At 40.3% G+C, this 14,901-nt stretch overlaps 2 pseudogenes; both read left to right on the top strand.

Annotated features, from left to right (window-relative positions):
• Positions 1-13,346: 13,346 nt before the first annotated feature.
• LOC121192541 lies at positions 13,347-13,465 on the top strand (annotated as a pseudogene).
• A 156-nt stretch (positions 13,466-13,621) lies between these two features.
• Positions 13,622-13,786, top strand: LOC121192521 (annotated as a pseudogene).
• Positions 13,787-14,901: the final 1,115 nt, after the last annotated feature.

The raw sequence follows: 14,901 nt of genomic DNA, 5'->3' as shown, positions 1-14,901 counted from the left end.
ATGATGATGTGATTACTTTGCCACCACATCAGAGATGTGCATCACACACATTAAACCTTGTTTCATGTACTGATGTTGATAAGTGGATTCTGTCAAGACCAGAAATGAAAGCAGTATACAGAAGTGCTACAGCAAAATGCACAGCCTTATGGAACAAGGCTAGTCGTTCCACAGTGGCCGCAGAGACTGTGGATGAAGTCATTGCAAGAAAGGTGATAGTCCCTTGCACTACGAGATGGAACTCTTTTTATGATACCCTTGCTCGAATCTGTGAGATCCCTATAGTCGAGCTGAACACCATATCATCCAAGTTTGGGTTAAAAGCCATTACAGAAAGAGAGCATCAGTTCCTCAGGGAGTACTGTATGACAATGAAGCCACTAACAGTAGCCCTAGACATTCTTCAGGGAGAGGACGACTGTTTCCATGGTACTCTCTTACCCACGCTGGAGACATTGGTGTTCAAGACCCTGGAGCTGAAGAGTGGCCTGCAAATTCTGGTTGACTTTCCAGAGGCAATTGTTACAGTAAGAACTATAGTATTTATTTTTAAATATGTTAAATACATCCATACATTATGTAAAAATTATAATGTAAAATGCTTTCTTAAAAAATATGCTCATAATGTGTGTGTGTGTAGATAGTTTAATATGTTCTTTGCATTATATGTCATTTCAGGCAATTAAAACAAGATTTGCAGAGGTGCTGGAAAGTGAGAATGCTATCTTGGCTGCGGTGACTCTGCCTAGGTTTAAATTACGTTGGCTGCGGACACAGGACAAGAAGGATAAGGCCAAGGCAGGTCTTCTGGCAGAATGCTGCAAAGGTGCTCGAGATGAAGACCAGCAAACAGGTACTACCAGCACACCAGCACATCCCAACTCAACCATAGAGGATGAGTTCTTTGCCTCTGATGACGAGGATGACACTTCTGCTACTGCTGAAAGTCAAGTCGCAGATTACTTTAAATCAGGAGCACAAGGGATGGACTCTCTTCATAGGTTTCCACTGATAAAGAAAAGTTCACTCAAATACAATGCAGCCACTCCATCCAGTGCTCCCGTAGAGAGACTGTTTAGCCTGGGGAAGCACATCTTTACTCCAAAGAGGAACAGGCTCTCTGACCTTAAGTTTGAAAAGCTTCTACTTTTAAGATACAATCAATGGTTTAATGGCTGAGATGGTGAGATGACTGGGTAGGCTGGGTGGATGAATGAATGCATGCGTGCATGGATGAGTGTTAGGAAGGAGGATGGATAGATGAATGAATGAATGCTAAGGAATTAAAGTTGGATTTGTTCAAGAATTTTTCAGTACTATTACAGTACAGTACTATTGCTATTACTTTCAGTACTATTACTATACAGTAGTATTTTCAGTAGCCTACTGTTTTAAAAGCAGTTCTGTTAAACTGTTTTCTTTGTAAGAACATACTTGGAGCACTGTATGTCCACCAGTTGTCTTGAGTTGTGTGAAAGTGTGATTTATTTAATTTGTTTTGCTAGAGTTTTATTTTGCTGTTTACTTTTGTGAAAAAGAAAATACTTTAAGTATAGTATGTCAGTTGTACCAGTTGTGGTCTTTTAAGGTGCAATAAATATTAAAGCCTCTGTGCAGGTACCTGTCTTTGCTGTTCTACTCTATGCACCTGGCTTGTGAAACCTGTTCTGAAAAAAAATTCAAATTCTTTGACATTTTTAAACTTTAAAAAAGTAATGAAGTAGTTACTTTCCCTGGTAACTACTTACTTTTATAGTGGAGTAACTCAGTTACTAACTCAGTTACTTTTTGGGAGAAGTAACTAGTAACTATAACTAATTACTTTTTTAAACACTGTTAACAACTGACAATCATGTCACTGATAAAACATTAAATTCAATACCTAATTAAAAAGCCAACAGGAGAACACTGTTTCTTTTACAGGCTGTTGGTATAAGATTTGAAGGAGAACATTGATTCAGTGTCACTGTAAATGTTTCCTTATTGAACTTCATATGCAGTGTGTATATTTGAACATGTCTGTGCTCAGAGATTCACTTTGAGTTCTGAGGTTTGGTCTCAACTGCAGAAGTAAACTGGCAGAACAGTGAGACCTTAAGTGAGATTAGTTTCTTTGTGAGCTCATTATCAAGTCTGTCGAGGGCACAGGATGAAGCAGGATGAACGCTTTGTATTTTTAGGTAAGAAGATTTTGGCCACAATCCCAGTTTTCATTTAAAGCACAGACTCATCACTCTGCCTCCACAAAGGCTCTAATCTAGTCACACACTGCTTCACAGTCAAGGAGAGAGAAACAAATAAATAAAACAACAAGAACAGCAGATAAAATACAAGAGAGGAGCAGATATAGAACACAAGTGTAAACATAAAATACTACGTTACCTAAAAACCTGTCTGAACAGATGGATTTGTATCTGCTTTGTGAAAGAGTCCACAGAGTCCACACACCTCAGACTTACTGGGAGATTATTCCAAAGTTTAGAGGCTGCAAACTGGAAAGCACAATCTTCCTGAGTCTTAAAACATGTCCGAGGTACATTTAGAAAGTCAGCACACTATACAGGGACAGTGATACACCTGGATGTGTTTCATCCAAAATAAAAATACTACCTTCTTCAACTAATACTGTATGTCAGCTTTCAGGGAGTCTGAAGACCCCAACCACCAACAGTGTGAGCTGCACACTGAATGTGATATTTCAGAGTTCTTTGTATTAACTTCTTCCCAGTTAAGCAGGAAAAGTTTGGTTTGCATTATCAGTAACATAACACAGCTCTGATATGGCTGTAATTGATCAGTAAACAGTGACATAAGGCTGATATCCCAAAGTACAAACAAGAGCACAGGAGTGAGACTAAACTCCAAACTGTAGAGACTGAGGGAGAAGCTGCAAAAGTCCTGAGAGCTGAAAACAGAGAGACGTTTTAGAACAGAGCTTTCTCTCTAATCTTCAGCATAGATACACAAGTTTAGCTACTGAAGACACAGCTAAGGAGAGGAGAATGTTAAGAGTTGGCAATGGCCGGCTGTGTTACCAAGCCGGGTCACAGCAGCAGTACAGCCATCCCCTACTACCCTGGAACATTGTGTTCCCAGAATGCAGGTTTACTTGTGGTTCCTAAAGTCTCCAATAGAGAGAATGGGAGGCAGAGCTCTCAGATATCAGGCTCCTCTACTGTGGAACCATCTACTAGTTTGGGTCTTGGAGGCAGACGCCCTCTCCATGTTTAAGAGGAGGCTTCAAACTTTCCCTTTTGATGAACCTTATAGTCAGAGCTGAGTAAGGCTTTCCTGAATGAGCCACTAGTTATGCTGCTATAGGTCTACACTGCTGGAAGACTTCACATGATGCACTGATTTCCTCTCTCCTCCTCTCCCTCTCCATCTGTACACATTCATATCCCATTAATGTATGTTACTAAATGCAGAGTCTGGATCTGTGGCTGCAGGCAAACTACTGTTCCACATGCAAAGCACTGGTGGTTGATCTCCAACATAAATGATAAAAAGACTTGGAGGACGCCTGTTTCAACTATATAAGTCAGACTGCTGAAGCCTCATGTTTGCTTCTTTTGAACTTTGGAAGTCCCTTTTACACAGGACATGGACTGTGGATTTTATGCTCCATCATTTAGGAGGATCCAAAGCAACAACCACAAATGATTTCAATTTACAGAAAAGCATGTGAATGTTTTTGGAGTTCAAAAGACAAACTTGAAAAATAGGCACCTTTCCTTTAACACAAACCATAATGTTTTGAAGCAAAAATGGAAACCTAAGTTGACAATAGGAAAATCTCACAGATACAATCAGCATAAATAAACTGAACATGTACTGAAACCATTGGGCTGAAGTACTTGTGTGATTAGACATCATGCCAATTTAACAAACATCCCACTGAACTGAAACACTGACATCAACTAAAAAAGGTTTTGACTTACTGAAAACCTTGGAGCTGATCTGGACTTGGACAATAACTGTGCAGAAATATCTGAGTGCTTCTTTCTTCCTAAATCATGAGCAAGTCCTGTCCAGTCCAACTGTTTCTGCTCCTGTTTGACTTCTGAACTTGTCTCTGGCTGTGTGTCCACTTACTGCAGCCTGTGACATCAGACTGTAGAATGTTGATACATCAAAGGCATCAAAGGACAAACTCTCTCTCTCTCTCTCTCTCACACACACACACAGATTCTTGTCTTAATATAGTTGTGAGGACACATGTTGCCTAACACTAACCACTAACCAAAACATAACCCATACTAATGATATTCAATCTTCTCAAAAATACCAAATGAATTACAACAATAAGCACTCAGGACCATTCAGCTGGGTTGGTGAATTCAGCACCAAGGACAGCAGCAGCTGAACTGTACACAACTACATGTACTAACACACAGCAAATTCACAAAGTACTAAAATCTGGAGTCAGGCAAAAAAGTGTGAAAGAGTTACATTTCTGGAGTTTATTTTATAACTCTGACTACAGTTTGTGTTAAGGTGTACACCCAGGCCGAGCTGAATTTTGGAGTTTATTCCCTGGTGTTCAGGATCTGGTTTTAACTCTGTCCCTGGAGTTCACGACGCATTTTATCGCGGCATGAGCAGCACAAGGAACGTCGTCACAAGGCTGGTAAGAGCATGATTTTTATCAGAAAGTACTTTAAATGCGTGATATTTTGTCATTGTTCTCACTTTATCTACTTACATAGTACCGCTAATGACTGCGAACTTGATGTTGAACGTAACCCCATTGCTTTTACTCCATTATTTAGAGCAAGTAGCTCCCGCAGCATTAGTTAGCTAACTGTCCTTAGCTGCCATTGTGGAGCTGTTAGCTTTCACTCAAACGTTAATGTCGGCCATACTGTCTGTGGCGTGTGATGTGTCTGTAAGACAGTAATGACAAACTGTTTGATAAGCTTCACAAATTAATGACGACGCGCAGCTTGAAGGTAATTAATACTGTTTTGGAAATAACCATCCAACAATGCAACCGCATGTCGGTGTTTTAAGAGTATAATTTCCGGCTCAACGGCGCAGACGCAGCTGAAAAGTCAGTTTTGGCTAGCATGCTAACAGTTGAGCTTATAAACTGTAGCCTTGGTGTTTTGAACAGCGGTGAGAAACGTGTATTTTAACAGTGTGTAGTTGGGATAAACTTTAACTTGAACATGTTATTCTCAGACATATGACATTTTCTTCCTTTATGTCAAGCCAACTTGTTGATCAAAGTACAACATGGAGGGAAGAAGAAGTACATTAAACTCGAAGAGGCTTGCTTCTCAGATTTTCTCAGTGCAGGTAAGTCAGATGTTTAGTATTAAATGAATAAAGATGTAAACATGTTGTAACGTGGAGTTGTTATGGTGAAGTCCAGCAGAAGTTTCTTATCCCAGAGACTACAACACTGAAAGTCACAGATCAACAGGGAGCAGAGGTGGATGAGGATGTTTCAAAGATCTGTGTTTCTTCATCTACAGTGATGATGGTAGGAATTTTAAAAATTCATATTTTGCTGCACTTATATTTTGAGAGATTTGTATCTTGACACAGACAAAAATATGTGATTGTGAGAAGTGGATGATAAGAATTCCAAAGTACAGTATTTCATCAGTTCATATTAAGCTGTATGTGTTGTCTGCATTTCAGACCTCCCATCTACTGAAGCATCTATGAACCTGGCTGATCGTTCAGACCTGACAGAATATGTGACCCTCACTACTTGTGGTAAGCAGAGTTATAGGTAATGGTAATGTTTTGTCTTGAGACAGGTGATATCCAGCCAGGTATGTGATATAGTTTTAATGTGCTGGACTTTAGATTTTATTTGTCTTATACTTGTGTGTGTGTGTGATCTTCAGATCTAAGTGTCCTGCAGCAAGGGTGTGAAGGCTCCTCCTCTCCAAGTCTGACAGATACACTGTCAGTCTCAAGCACTTTAAGCAGAGACACAAGTGATTCTGGATGCCAGCCTTTGATGGACAGTGTGCTTGCAAAAAATGTAATTGTTTTCCAACTTGTATACAACTAGATTTTAATCATTGTTTTCAAACATTCCTAAAAAATGCAAGTAATATGTATGTAATAGGTATTAGATGAATGTATTTACTTACAACATAGATCTAAGTGTAGTTGTAAATATGTTTATAATGTTTTTGAATGTGGAGCAAATTCAAAACCAGCAGTGATGACTGTGATTAAAGAGAATGAAGAGACTGGAAGTTTGAAATATTCCACCACACGGTTACTGGTTAATATTATTGTCGCTCACATGCATGGAAAAGAAGGGTAAGAGGCTTCAACTTAATCCTGTATCCTTTTATAAAAAAATATGTATATAAAAAAAAAATTAAAAATGGTAAGAGGCTTTTTTCTCACTTGCAGGAGAGCTGTTAGTAAAGCAACAAAAGAGTTCCATGCCCTCAGGATTGTTTCACTTTTCCCATCTTTGAAAGACCAATACTCCAAAAATGATATGTAAGTTTAACTCCCTTGTTTGCATATAAGCAACATACAGTATTTGTTCTTGAGACACCTTTTTTTTCTTTCAGGAACATTTCTATGATATTCAAAGCAACAAAGGCCCTAACCCTTTCTTGAGTGGTGCATGAAGACTGTGCAACGGAAATCCAAAAGTGGAGCTAAAAGGAGGTCCCACATCATCCAGAACATACGATGATCAGCCAATCAGAGATGAATGCATGGAAGCCATATCCCTCCTTCACCACACAGCTGATCCTGACTTAGTTTTCCAGAGGATGAGAGAAACCTTCTACTACCGTCAGCAGATTCTTCATGACCCACAGCGGTCAGCTGATGTATTACACACGTTTCTACGTTTCATGGATGTCATGGGACTGGTTAGTATTAAATATATATTTTTTAAGTAAAAATATTGGTTTATTTTAAACATTTGAAAATGTTGTTTTTCTCTTTTTATTTAGATTTTGCAAGACTTCTCACTGATGTTTGGAGCAGAGGTTGCTTCAAGGTTCCTTGAAAAATGGAACAGCAGTTTTAAAGATAAAGTTATCAAGGAGGCAGGAACCTGAAAGAGACGTCTCTCTTAAAACAACAACTGAAAGCTGCCCTGAATGAAGGATCTGACACTGCTGATTAAGCAGGTACAGTTATCATCAGAATAGTAATGCAGTTATGTGAGTCGTCCAACAGTCATCAGTTTATTGTGTTTTTATTGATTTATTTTACAAAAGCATCTCTGAGTCTAAATAGGCCACTTAAGTCTGCAGTTAAGATACAGTGTGTACACTACTTAATATATATAATGAGTGTAAAAGTACTTTTCACTCTGTCCCCAGAGTGGGACAGCAACATGGCTTCTCTTCTGCTGCTGCTTCATCTTCTCACTCCACAACCAGCTGGAAGAAAGCGTCCCACAAAGATCAGCGTCGGAGAGGCAACGGATCATCTGGTAAAATTTCAGAAGGTTTGTCAAAACTTCCAAATACTGTAGATGTTGCTGAGTTTTATAAACACATTTTTGTAAACATATTTCTCTTGTTTCAGTCCCAAAGCCTTGAGGATCATCTCCTGACCACTGAAGGAACCCATCAGCCATATCTTCTTACCACAGGAACTTCAAAGACCCAGGTTTTCACCTTTTATATTGTCTTGGACAAAAAGCTTCTGTCATGTCAGTCATGTACATCCTTTTGTGCTTTTGATGAACTGTTCAAGTCACATTTTGTTTTCGGTGTGAAGTATGATGACGCTCTCTCCAGCCTGTACACATTTTTGCAGACAGCTCTGTACAATATTGATACAACTGAAGAATCTCCCAGAGTAAAAGAGCTCAGAGCAAAGCTGTTAAACAAACCATAAGTAGCTTATTTAGCCAAAATGTTGAGATGTTTCCTCTGTAATTCATCCTTTGGTTCAGTGTTGCTTTTGTTCAGGCACCTCAAATGAATTCATGCCATGTATCCAGGTAAAAGTCTCTCTAGTTATTGTGGATTCAGGAGACATATCATTAAGATACACAGCTCCATTGATAACACAAGTGTGTCTAACCAGATCCCTTTCAACAACGACACAGAGACAGTAAACAATTCTCAGTCTGTAACTGATGAAATACTTCATCTCATTTCCAAAATACTGAAGCAGCTCCTTCAGGTTCTACTCACAACAAAGACATGTGTGCTTCAGTTATAGCCAAGCTTTTGGGGAGTGGTGAACCAAATACTGTAGTTTTCTACTTTCTACTATTGAAAATTGTTGGAATTTAATCTCTTCACCTTGATTGTGAAGCCATCGTCTGTGTCACACAGTGGCAGGGGCGGGTCCAGAGAATTTTTTGGTGGGGGGCACAGGGGGTAACAACAATTAATCTGGGGGGGCCGTCCAAAAATTAAATTCTTATAATGTTAAAAAAAAAAAGCCAACGCTATTAAAAAAAAAAAAAAAAAAATGTGAAATAGAATTAAACAAACAAAAAAAGAAAAACAGAACAAAAAGTTCAGTGTTATGTGTTTTATTAACATTAAGCAACAACATCAAAATGAAATTAGGACACTAACAACCACTCAAATTCTCTTGACAATAACAACAGCACGCAACGCTTTACATTGTGTAAACAGTTTTTTGTCCTGTATCACAATCAGATCAAGTACAACTCATTTGGGAGGTGCTGACACTTCAAAATAACTGTAAAATAACCCTAACCCTAACCCTAACATAACAGTAGCAACAATGATGATAGGCTAATCGTTGTTGACTATTAATTCAAAACACACGTCAGATGCTAACGTTAATGAAATAGTGGAGAGATGAATTAACGTTTATTCAGATGGAGAGTACTTACTAAAGTAAGAGACGTGTTGTTTAAAAGCAGTCATTCAAGCAAATTTAACAGAAGTTGGCAAATCATTTTTGTGACAGTGTTCTGTTCTTACCTTAACTCGTTACACCAGGTCCGAAAGCATCACGCGCCAAGAAAGTCCGACCGATGAAGTTAAACGCGTTCATAACCCCATAGCAACGGAACTACTTCCTTTGTGTTCTTTCGAAAATAAAAGACTTCATGAGTCGTTAACGTCGTCACACACAGGTTTAACATTTACTTCCGTTTTAACGTGCGTCGTACGTAGAGCTTTATACAATGATTGACATAACCAACAAGCCAATGACCATTGGGGGGGCACGCGGGGTGGCCAATCAGATTACAGGGGGGGCGGGTGCCCCCCCGTGCCACCATGGAAGACCCGCCTCTGCACAGTGGGTGAAATGCTGTGGAGCTGAGTATCGTGTTGGACTCTTTGTGTGCACTGGTACTGATGAAAACATGAACCATTGTTCAGTAAAATAACATCAATCATTTTACACAAAGTGTTTTGTGTTTTGATTGAGCATGAAACTTGTTTCCATGATCACTTCCATGTTTTCCAAGTGAGTGACACAAAAAGCAAAAAAATCAACAGGATGGTGTTTGGTGGTCATTTTCCCATAAAACTAAATAATATAATAATGAATAAATTTTAACTCTAAAAAGTGTAAATAAAACACATTTTGAGTGTGAGGTGTCAACACTGGAGAAGAGTTTATATCGAAATTAACTAAATTTTAGAGTTACTCTCAGTGAGGGATGAGTATTTTAACACCAGGAGGAGTTCAACTTAACTCTGTTTCAGAGTTAAAAATTCAACTCCAGGAACAGAGTTATTTTAACTCTGCCACAGAGTCTATTCGAAGGTCACACATGTTCACTCAGACTGAGTTGATTCACACACAGTTTATTCCAGAGGATAAAATTTGCTGTGTGTGCAGTATTTCCAGCTTTACACATGAACTTGTACAAAAATAAACACTTCTGTAGTGATGAAGAAAAGTGTTCATGTAACATTTAGGGCTTGACCATGGTTCCTGGCCCCTAAACAGAGGAGGAGCAGAGAAAATGTGGGCCAATAGGAGCTGTTTTAGGGTACTGAGTAAAGGTGATCATTTTGAATCTGATTTCCAGAAATGTCATCTCTATATTGTTTCCAAACCTCTTTGCACTCACCCCACCAGGGATGGCAGCTGAGATGTTCAGATAAACAGAAGTGAACCATGAAGCACGTGCTGGGTTAAACATCATCACTGGCTGACAGATGAAGTCCAGGGTAAGAAAGCTGAGAGCAGAAGAGGAACACATTCACAAAGTGTGATATTAAAGAGAGTCAACAATGAAATCTGCTCTTCACCTGAGCTTCTTTCCACTAACTGACTCTAGAAGGTGCCAAAGCTCCTGAAGTGCTGATTTGGAAATGTTTCATATTATCTCAGGAATAATATGATGGAAACTTGAAATGATTGTGATGATTGTTTACTGTATAAGTCCATGTAAGAGCTCCTTATTTGTTATTATTTACCAGAGGAAGTCAGGCTGCTTCCTGAACGGAGACAACTATTCACAAATGTACTCAGTGGTTTCACTGTGTTAGGTAATAACTAAGATTTCATGTTTCATTCTAAACTCCAGTGCCAGCCAATGGAGACAGGCCAATACTGAGTGAATACAATACTGAATACATATGAAAAACCTCAGGATCTGTACATGAGGACAGGATATTTTCAACTCTTTTTGGACTTTTGTTAAACTCTATATAGCTCCTTTTGGACTCTTGAAGAATTTTGGTTTTTGTTAAGATTCAAGATTCAAGAGTCTTTATTGTCATGCGAGCATAACGAAATTTTTTCAGAGAATCTCGGCTTAAAGGCACACATATAAATAACACAAATACTTAAAAAAGAACACTTATGAAAATATAAACACAAAGTAAGTAAAGTAGTAAAGTAATAAAGTAATAAAGTGCAGCTTAGTGCAGTCCAGTGTATGGAAGCTGTCAGTGTTGATTGTCTTCTGTGTGGTTGTCACCAGGGATGTGTATGTGTGTGTGTGTGTGTGTGTGTGTGCGTGTGCCTGTCTATCTGCCTGGGTGTGAGTGTGTGTGTGTGAGAAGGTGGATGTATGTGGCTGGAGGGGGGAGGGTGCCTGTATGAGGGTTCTGTAGGGGGGTTGAGTGTTTCACTGCGGGGGGGCTATTGTTTTAACAGCTCTGGGGAAGAAGCTGTCCCTGAGTCTGTTTGTGCTTGTTTTAATGTTCCTGTACCGCTTTCCTGATGGAAGCGGTACAAACAGTGAGTTGCCTGGGTGGGTGGGATCTGTCGCAATGCGTCTGGCCCTTTTCTGGACTCGGGCAGTGTACACTGAGTCCAGATCTGGTAGACGACAGCCTACAATGCCCTGTGCTGTCCTCACCACCCGGGCTAAGTCTTTCCTGTCCTGTGCTGTGCAGCTGCCATACTACACTGTCACACTGAGACACAGGATGCTTTCGATCGGGGCCCTGTAAAAGTTTGTGAGCAGCTGAGAAGACAGTCCAGTCCGCTTCACCTTCCTGAGAAAGAAGAGCCATTGTTGGGCCTTTTTCACCAGGTGTGAAGTGTTCACAGACCAGGAGAGGTCAGAGGAAATGTGGACGACCAGGAACTTTGTGCTGTCCACACGCTCCACCGCCTCCCCATGTATGCAGACAGGAGCGTGTTCAGTCTTCCTGGACCTCCTATAGTCCACTATGACCTCCTTGGTCTTGCTGGTGTTCAGGATGAGGTTATTCCTGTTACACCACTGTGTCAGGTTCTGGACCTCTGTAGTGGGTCTCATCATTGTTGGATATGAGACCCACCACGGTGGTGTCGTCCGCAGGGATCTAACCCACGACCCTCTGATCTCCAAAGCCACACTCTTAACGTACTGCGCTGCGCCCCCAAATTTTGATAAAGAATGTAGATATACTGATTTATGCCCCTGCCTATGTCACCTGCTTAAATACGGTCAAAGATGGCTGTCTGATTCGGAGCTGGAGGGCTCAGGCTCACGCTCAGCCGACGTTGGCTCTGGGTTCATGTTGATGTTGCATGTCGTTTCTTCTCGCTGGAATCAGGCCAGTCCACTAGCTCGTGCTGCTACCAAATGAGTACTCTGCCATCATTGGGGGTAATAGAGCCACCTGATTGGTTGGCAAATCAGAAAATGTAAACTGTGTAACTGAGAAGCAGCTGTGAGCGAGGTTACCAGTCCACTGTACATGATGACAATAAAAAAATAAATAACACTACTGAATGAACTTATTTCTTCTGATGTGCATTTTCACTTAGCACTTATCAAACACACATTCACAGATGACTACATGAATACTGCTCAAGGTTTCTTCCTGTTAAAAGGGAGTTTTCCTTGCCACTGTCGCCTTAAGTGCTTGCTCTGGGGTCAGGCTCTGGGTCTCTGTAAAGCGCTTTGAGACAATTTTGATTGTGGAAGGCGCTATATAAATAAAATTGAATTGAATTGAATTGAATACACGACTACACACAAACATGACTTTATGTGTGTACAGGTCTAGTGGGGTTTTTTTGTATTCTTTGACAGAGGCACAGGTACTGACATAGGTCTTAGATGCTAAGAGAGAGAGAGGTTAGGGCGAGGGAATGCATTATGCCAGAGAGTGTCCTCACAAAGATATAAGTACCAGTATGTGTGTGTGTGTGTGTGTGTGTGTTTGTCCTTTGATGCCTTTGATGTATCAACATTCTACAGCCTGATGTCACAGGCTGCAGTAAGTGGACACACAGCCAGAGACAAGTTCAGAAGTCAAACAGGAGCAGAAACAGTTGGACTGGACAGGACTTGCTCATGATTTAGGAAGAAAGAAGCACTCAGATATTTCTGCACAATTATTGACAAGGAAGGGAGGAGCTACTGCTGTTACAAGGACAAGAGGAAACTACAGGAAAGTCCAGATCAGCTCCAAGGTTTTCAGTAAGTCAGTACATGTTAGTTCATTTGAATGTTTTGTTCAGATGATTTGTTTGTTAACTTGATGTGATATTTAAGCACACAAGATCACGATGGTAAGCCCAAAAGTGTTTGGGCACACACACAAAAAGTAGCTGTTTTAAATATTTCCATCTTACCTGGAAAAAGGAGAACAGGGTAGAGCCTGGTTAGTACTTGGATGAGAGACCGCCTGGGAATACCAGGTGTTGTAAGCCTTTTATCTCCATCTTGATTCAGAATAATCAAAAACTATCATCCCTAAACTAGTGTGGTTCATTCACATGTCTTACTCAATGTCGGACAGAAATGGTCCTATAAGTAATCAGACGCAGTAAAATCCTTTATCAGATGATGGATAGTCAGAGAATTCTCGTCAGGTGGATAAGGTGATTATTGATTGCTTCTTGTGCTTGGATTTGTAGAGAAATCCAGATGATTATTGTCCCTATTAAACAGTGGATTTGTTAGTGGCGTTTTAACATGTATAAAGAGACTTGTTATATGGATTGGTGTTGCTTACGGCCATACCACCCTGGGCACGCCCGATCTCGTCTGATCTCGGAAGATAAGTAGAGTAGGGCCTGGTTAGAAATTGGATGGGACACCGCCTGGGAATACCAGGTGCTGTAAGCCTTTTATCTCCATTTTTGATTCAGAATAATTTGTATAGCGCCAGAGAAAAGTACACAGCAGACAGATGGGCGGAGTTGCTAAGTGGCGGCCATTGATAAGCTGGCTTACAAACGGGACACCGTGACAAGTGACGGTTGTACCAAGAGCTTGGGCCTCATCGCTTCTCGGCCTTTTGGCTAAGATCAAGTGTAATATCTGTTCTTATCAGTTTAACCCTTTCATGCATGAATTATGAACACCTCAGTTGTGATTTTTTTCCAGTGTTTTTATCCCTCTTTAGGCATGAAATAAAAATAATACAATTTTGTTTATGAACCTTTTTGTCGTGGAGTTACAAACATGTCCATTCTGCGTGAAAACTATCTTATGAAAACATTTTTAATGATACTAATCTGATGTTTTCTCACAACATTGTGTGCGCGGTGTACAAATGTTCTGTCTCCCCTCTGATTTGATATTGTCCTCTCACATAATAATGTTCTGCTCATCTATACTTCCCATCCATCTTGTATGGCAATTGGCAAAGCATCCAACATACAAGACACTGCGTGCAGACACACTTATTTTTCATGTGCATGAAGCATCATGGCATCTGTTGGCATTTTTTGCTTTGGTGCACAAGCATCCACTGTGGTGGCTGATATGAAACTATAACAGTAAAGCCCATGCATACACAAGAGAACAGCTTTTGAATACAGTAGCTGACCACTGTAGTGACCGCTATGCATGAAAGGGTTAATATCTGATATGTCCCCTGTATGGGGATAACGTATTAAAACCGCTCACTCCACACATCGACCTGGCGTTGCAGTGCCACTGGGAACGGTGCACCTTTCTCTTGCTTTGTCGAAAATAAAGCGCTGACACAAATGTTTACTTAGGAGTTAAACTTTCACAGTGGCTGAAGGAAAATTATTATATATATTATTTATAAACATTGTCTTAAAACAACAACTGTGTTGATTCTTCTGAAAAACTAACCCACCCACTCCAATTTCTGAAGTCTTATTTCCTCCTGAGGAAGGGGAGAAGTTTCCCTTCTTTTTTCATCTCATCGATCACAACCAATAACACAGGGTCATCTCCAATAACATTAGCACACTTCAGTACAAATGTCTGCAGCTTTTGCAGCCTTGAATACCCCTTCACCAGTTCCCCATACTTCTCTGGTGAGACAGTGGCCAGCTCTGGTATCTCCCTACGATGGTTATTGGTGAAATAATGTAGATGTGTTAAAAAAAAAAAAAACCTCCACAAGACAATCTGGCGACAAGTACAGAGAGGACGGGGACTTAAATACACCAGGGGTAGGAGAGACAATTACACACAGGTGAAACACATTAAGGGAGGGAGGGCAATTGGGAGGTGGAAGGAGCACACGAGGAGAGGGAAGTCAAGACACCTGAAACGAGAGGAGAACAGTGAACAACCGGAAA

The sequence above is a fragment of the Toxotes jaculatrix genome, chromosome 13 (genome assembly GCF_017976425.1).
Source record: "Toxotes jaculatrix isolate fToxJac2 chromosome 13, fToxJac2.pri, whole genome shotgun sequence".
NCBI lineage: Eukaryota > Metazoa > Chordata > Actinopteri > Toxotidae > Toxotes > Toxotes jaculatrix.
Note: the sequence above shows the minus strand (reverse complement) of the source record. Positions and strands in the feature narration are given on the sequence as shown.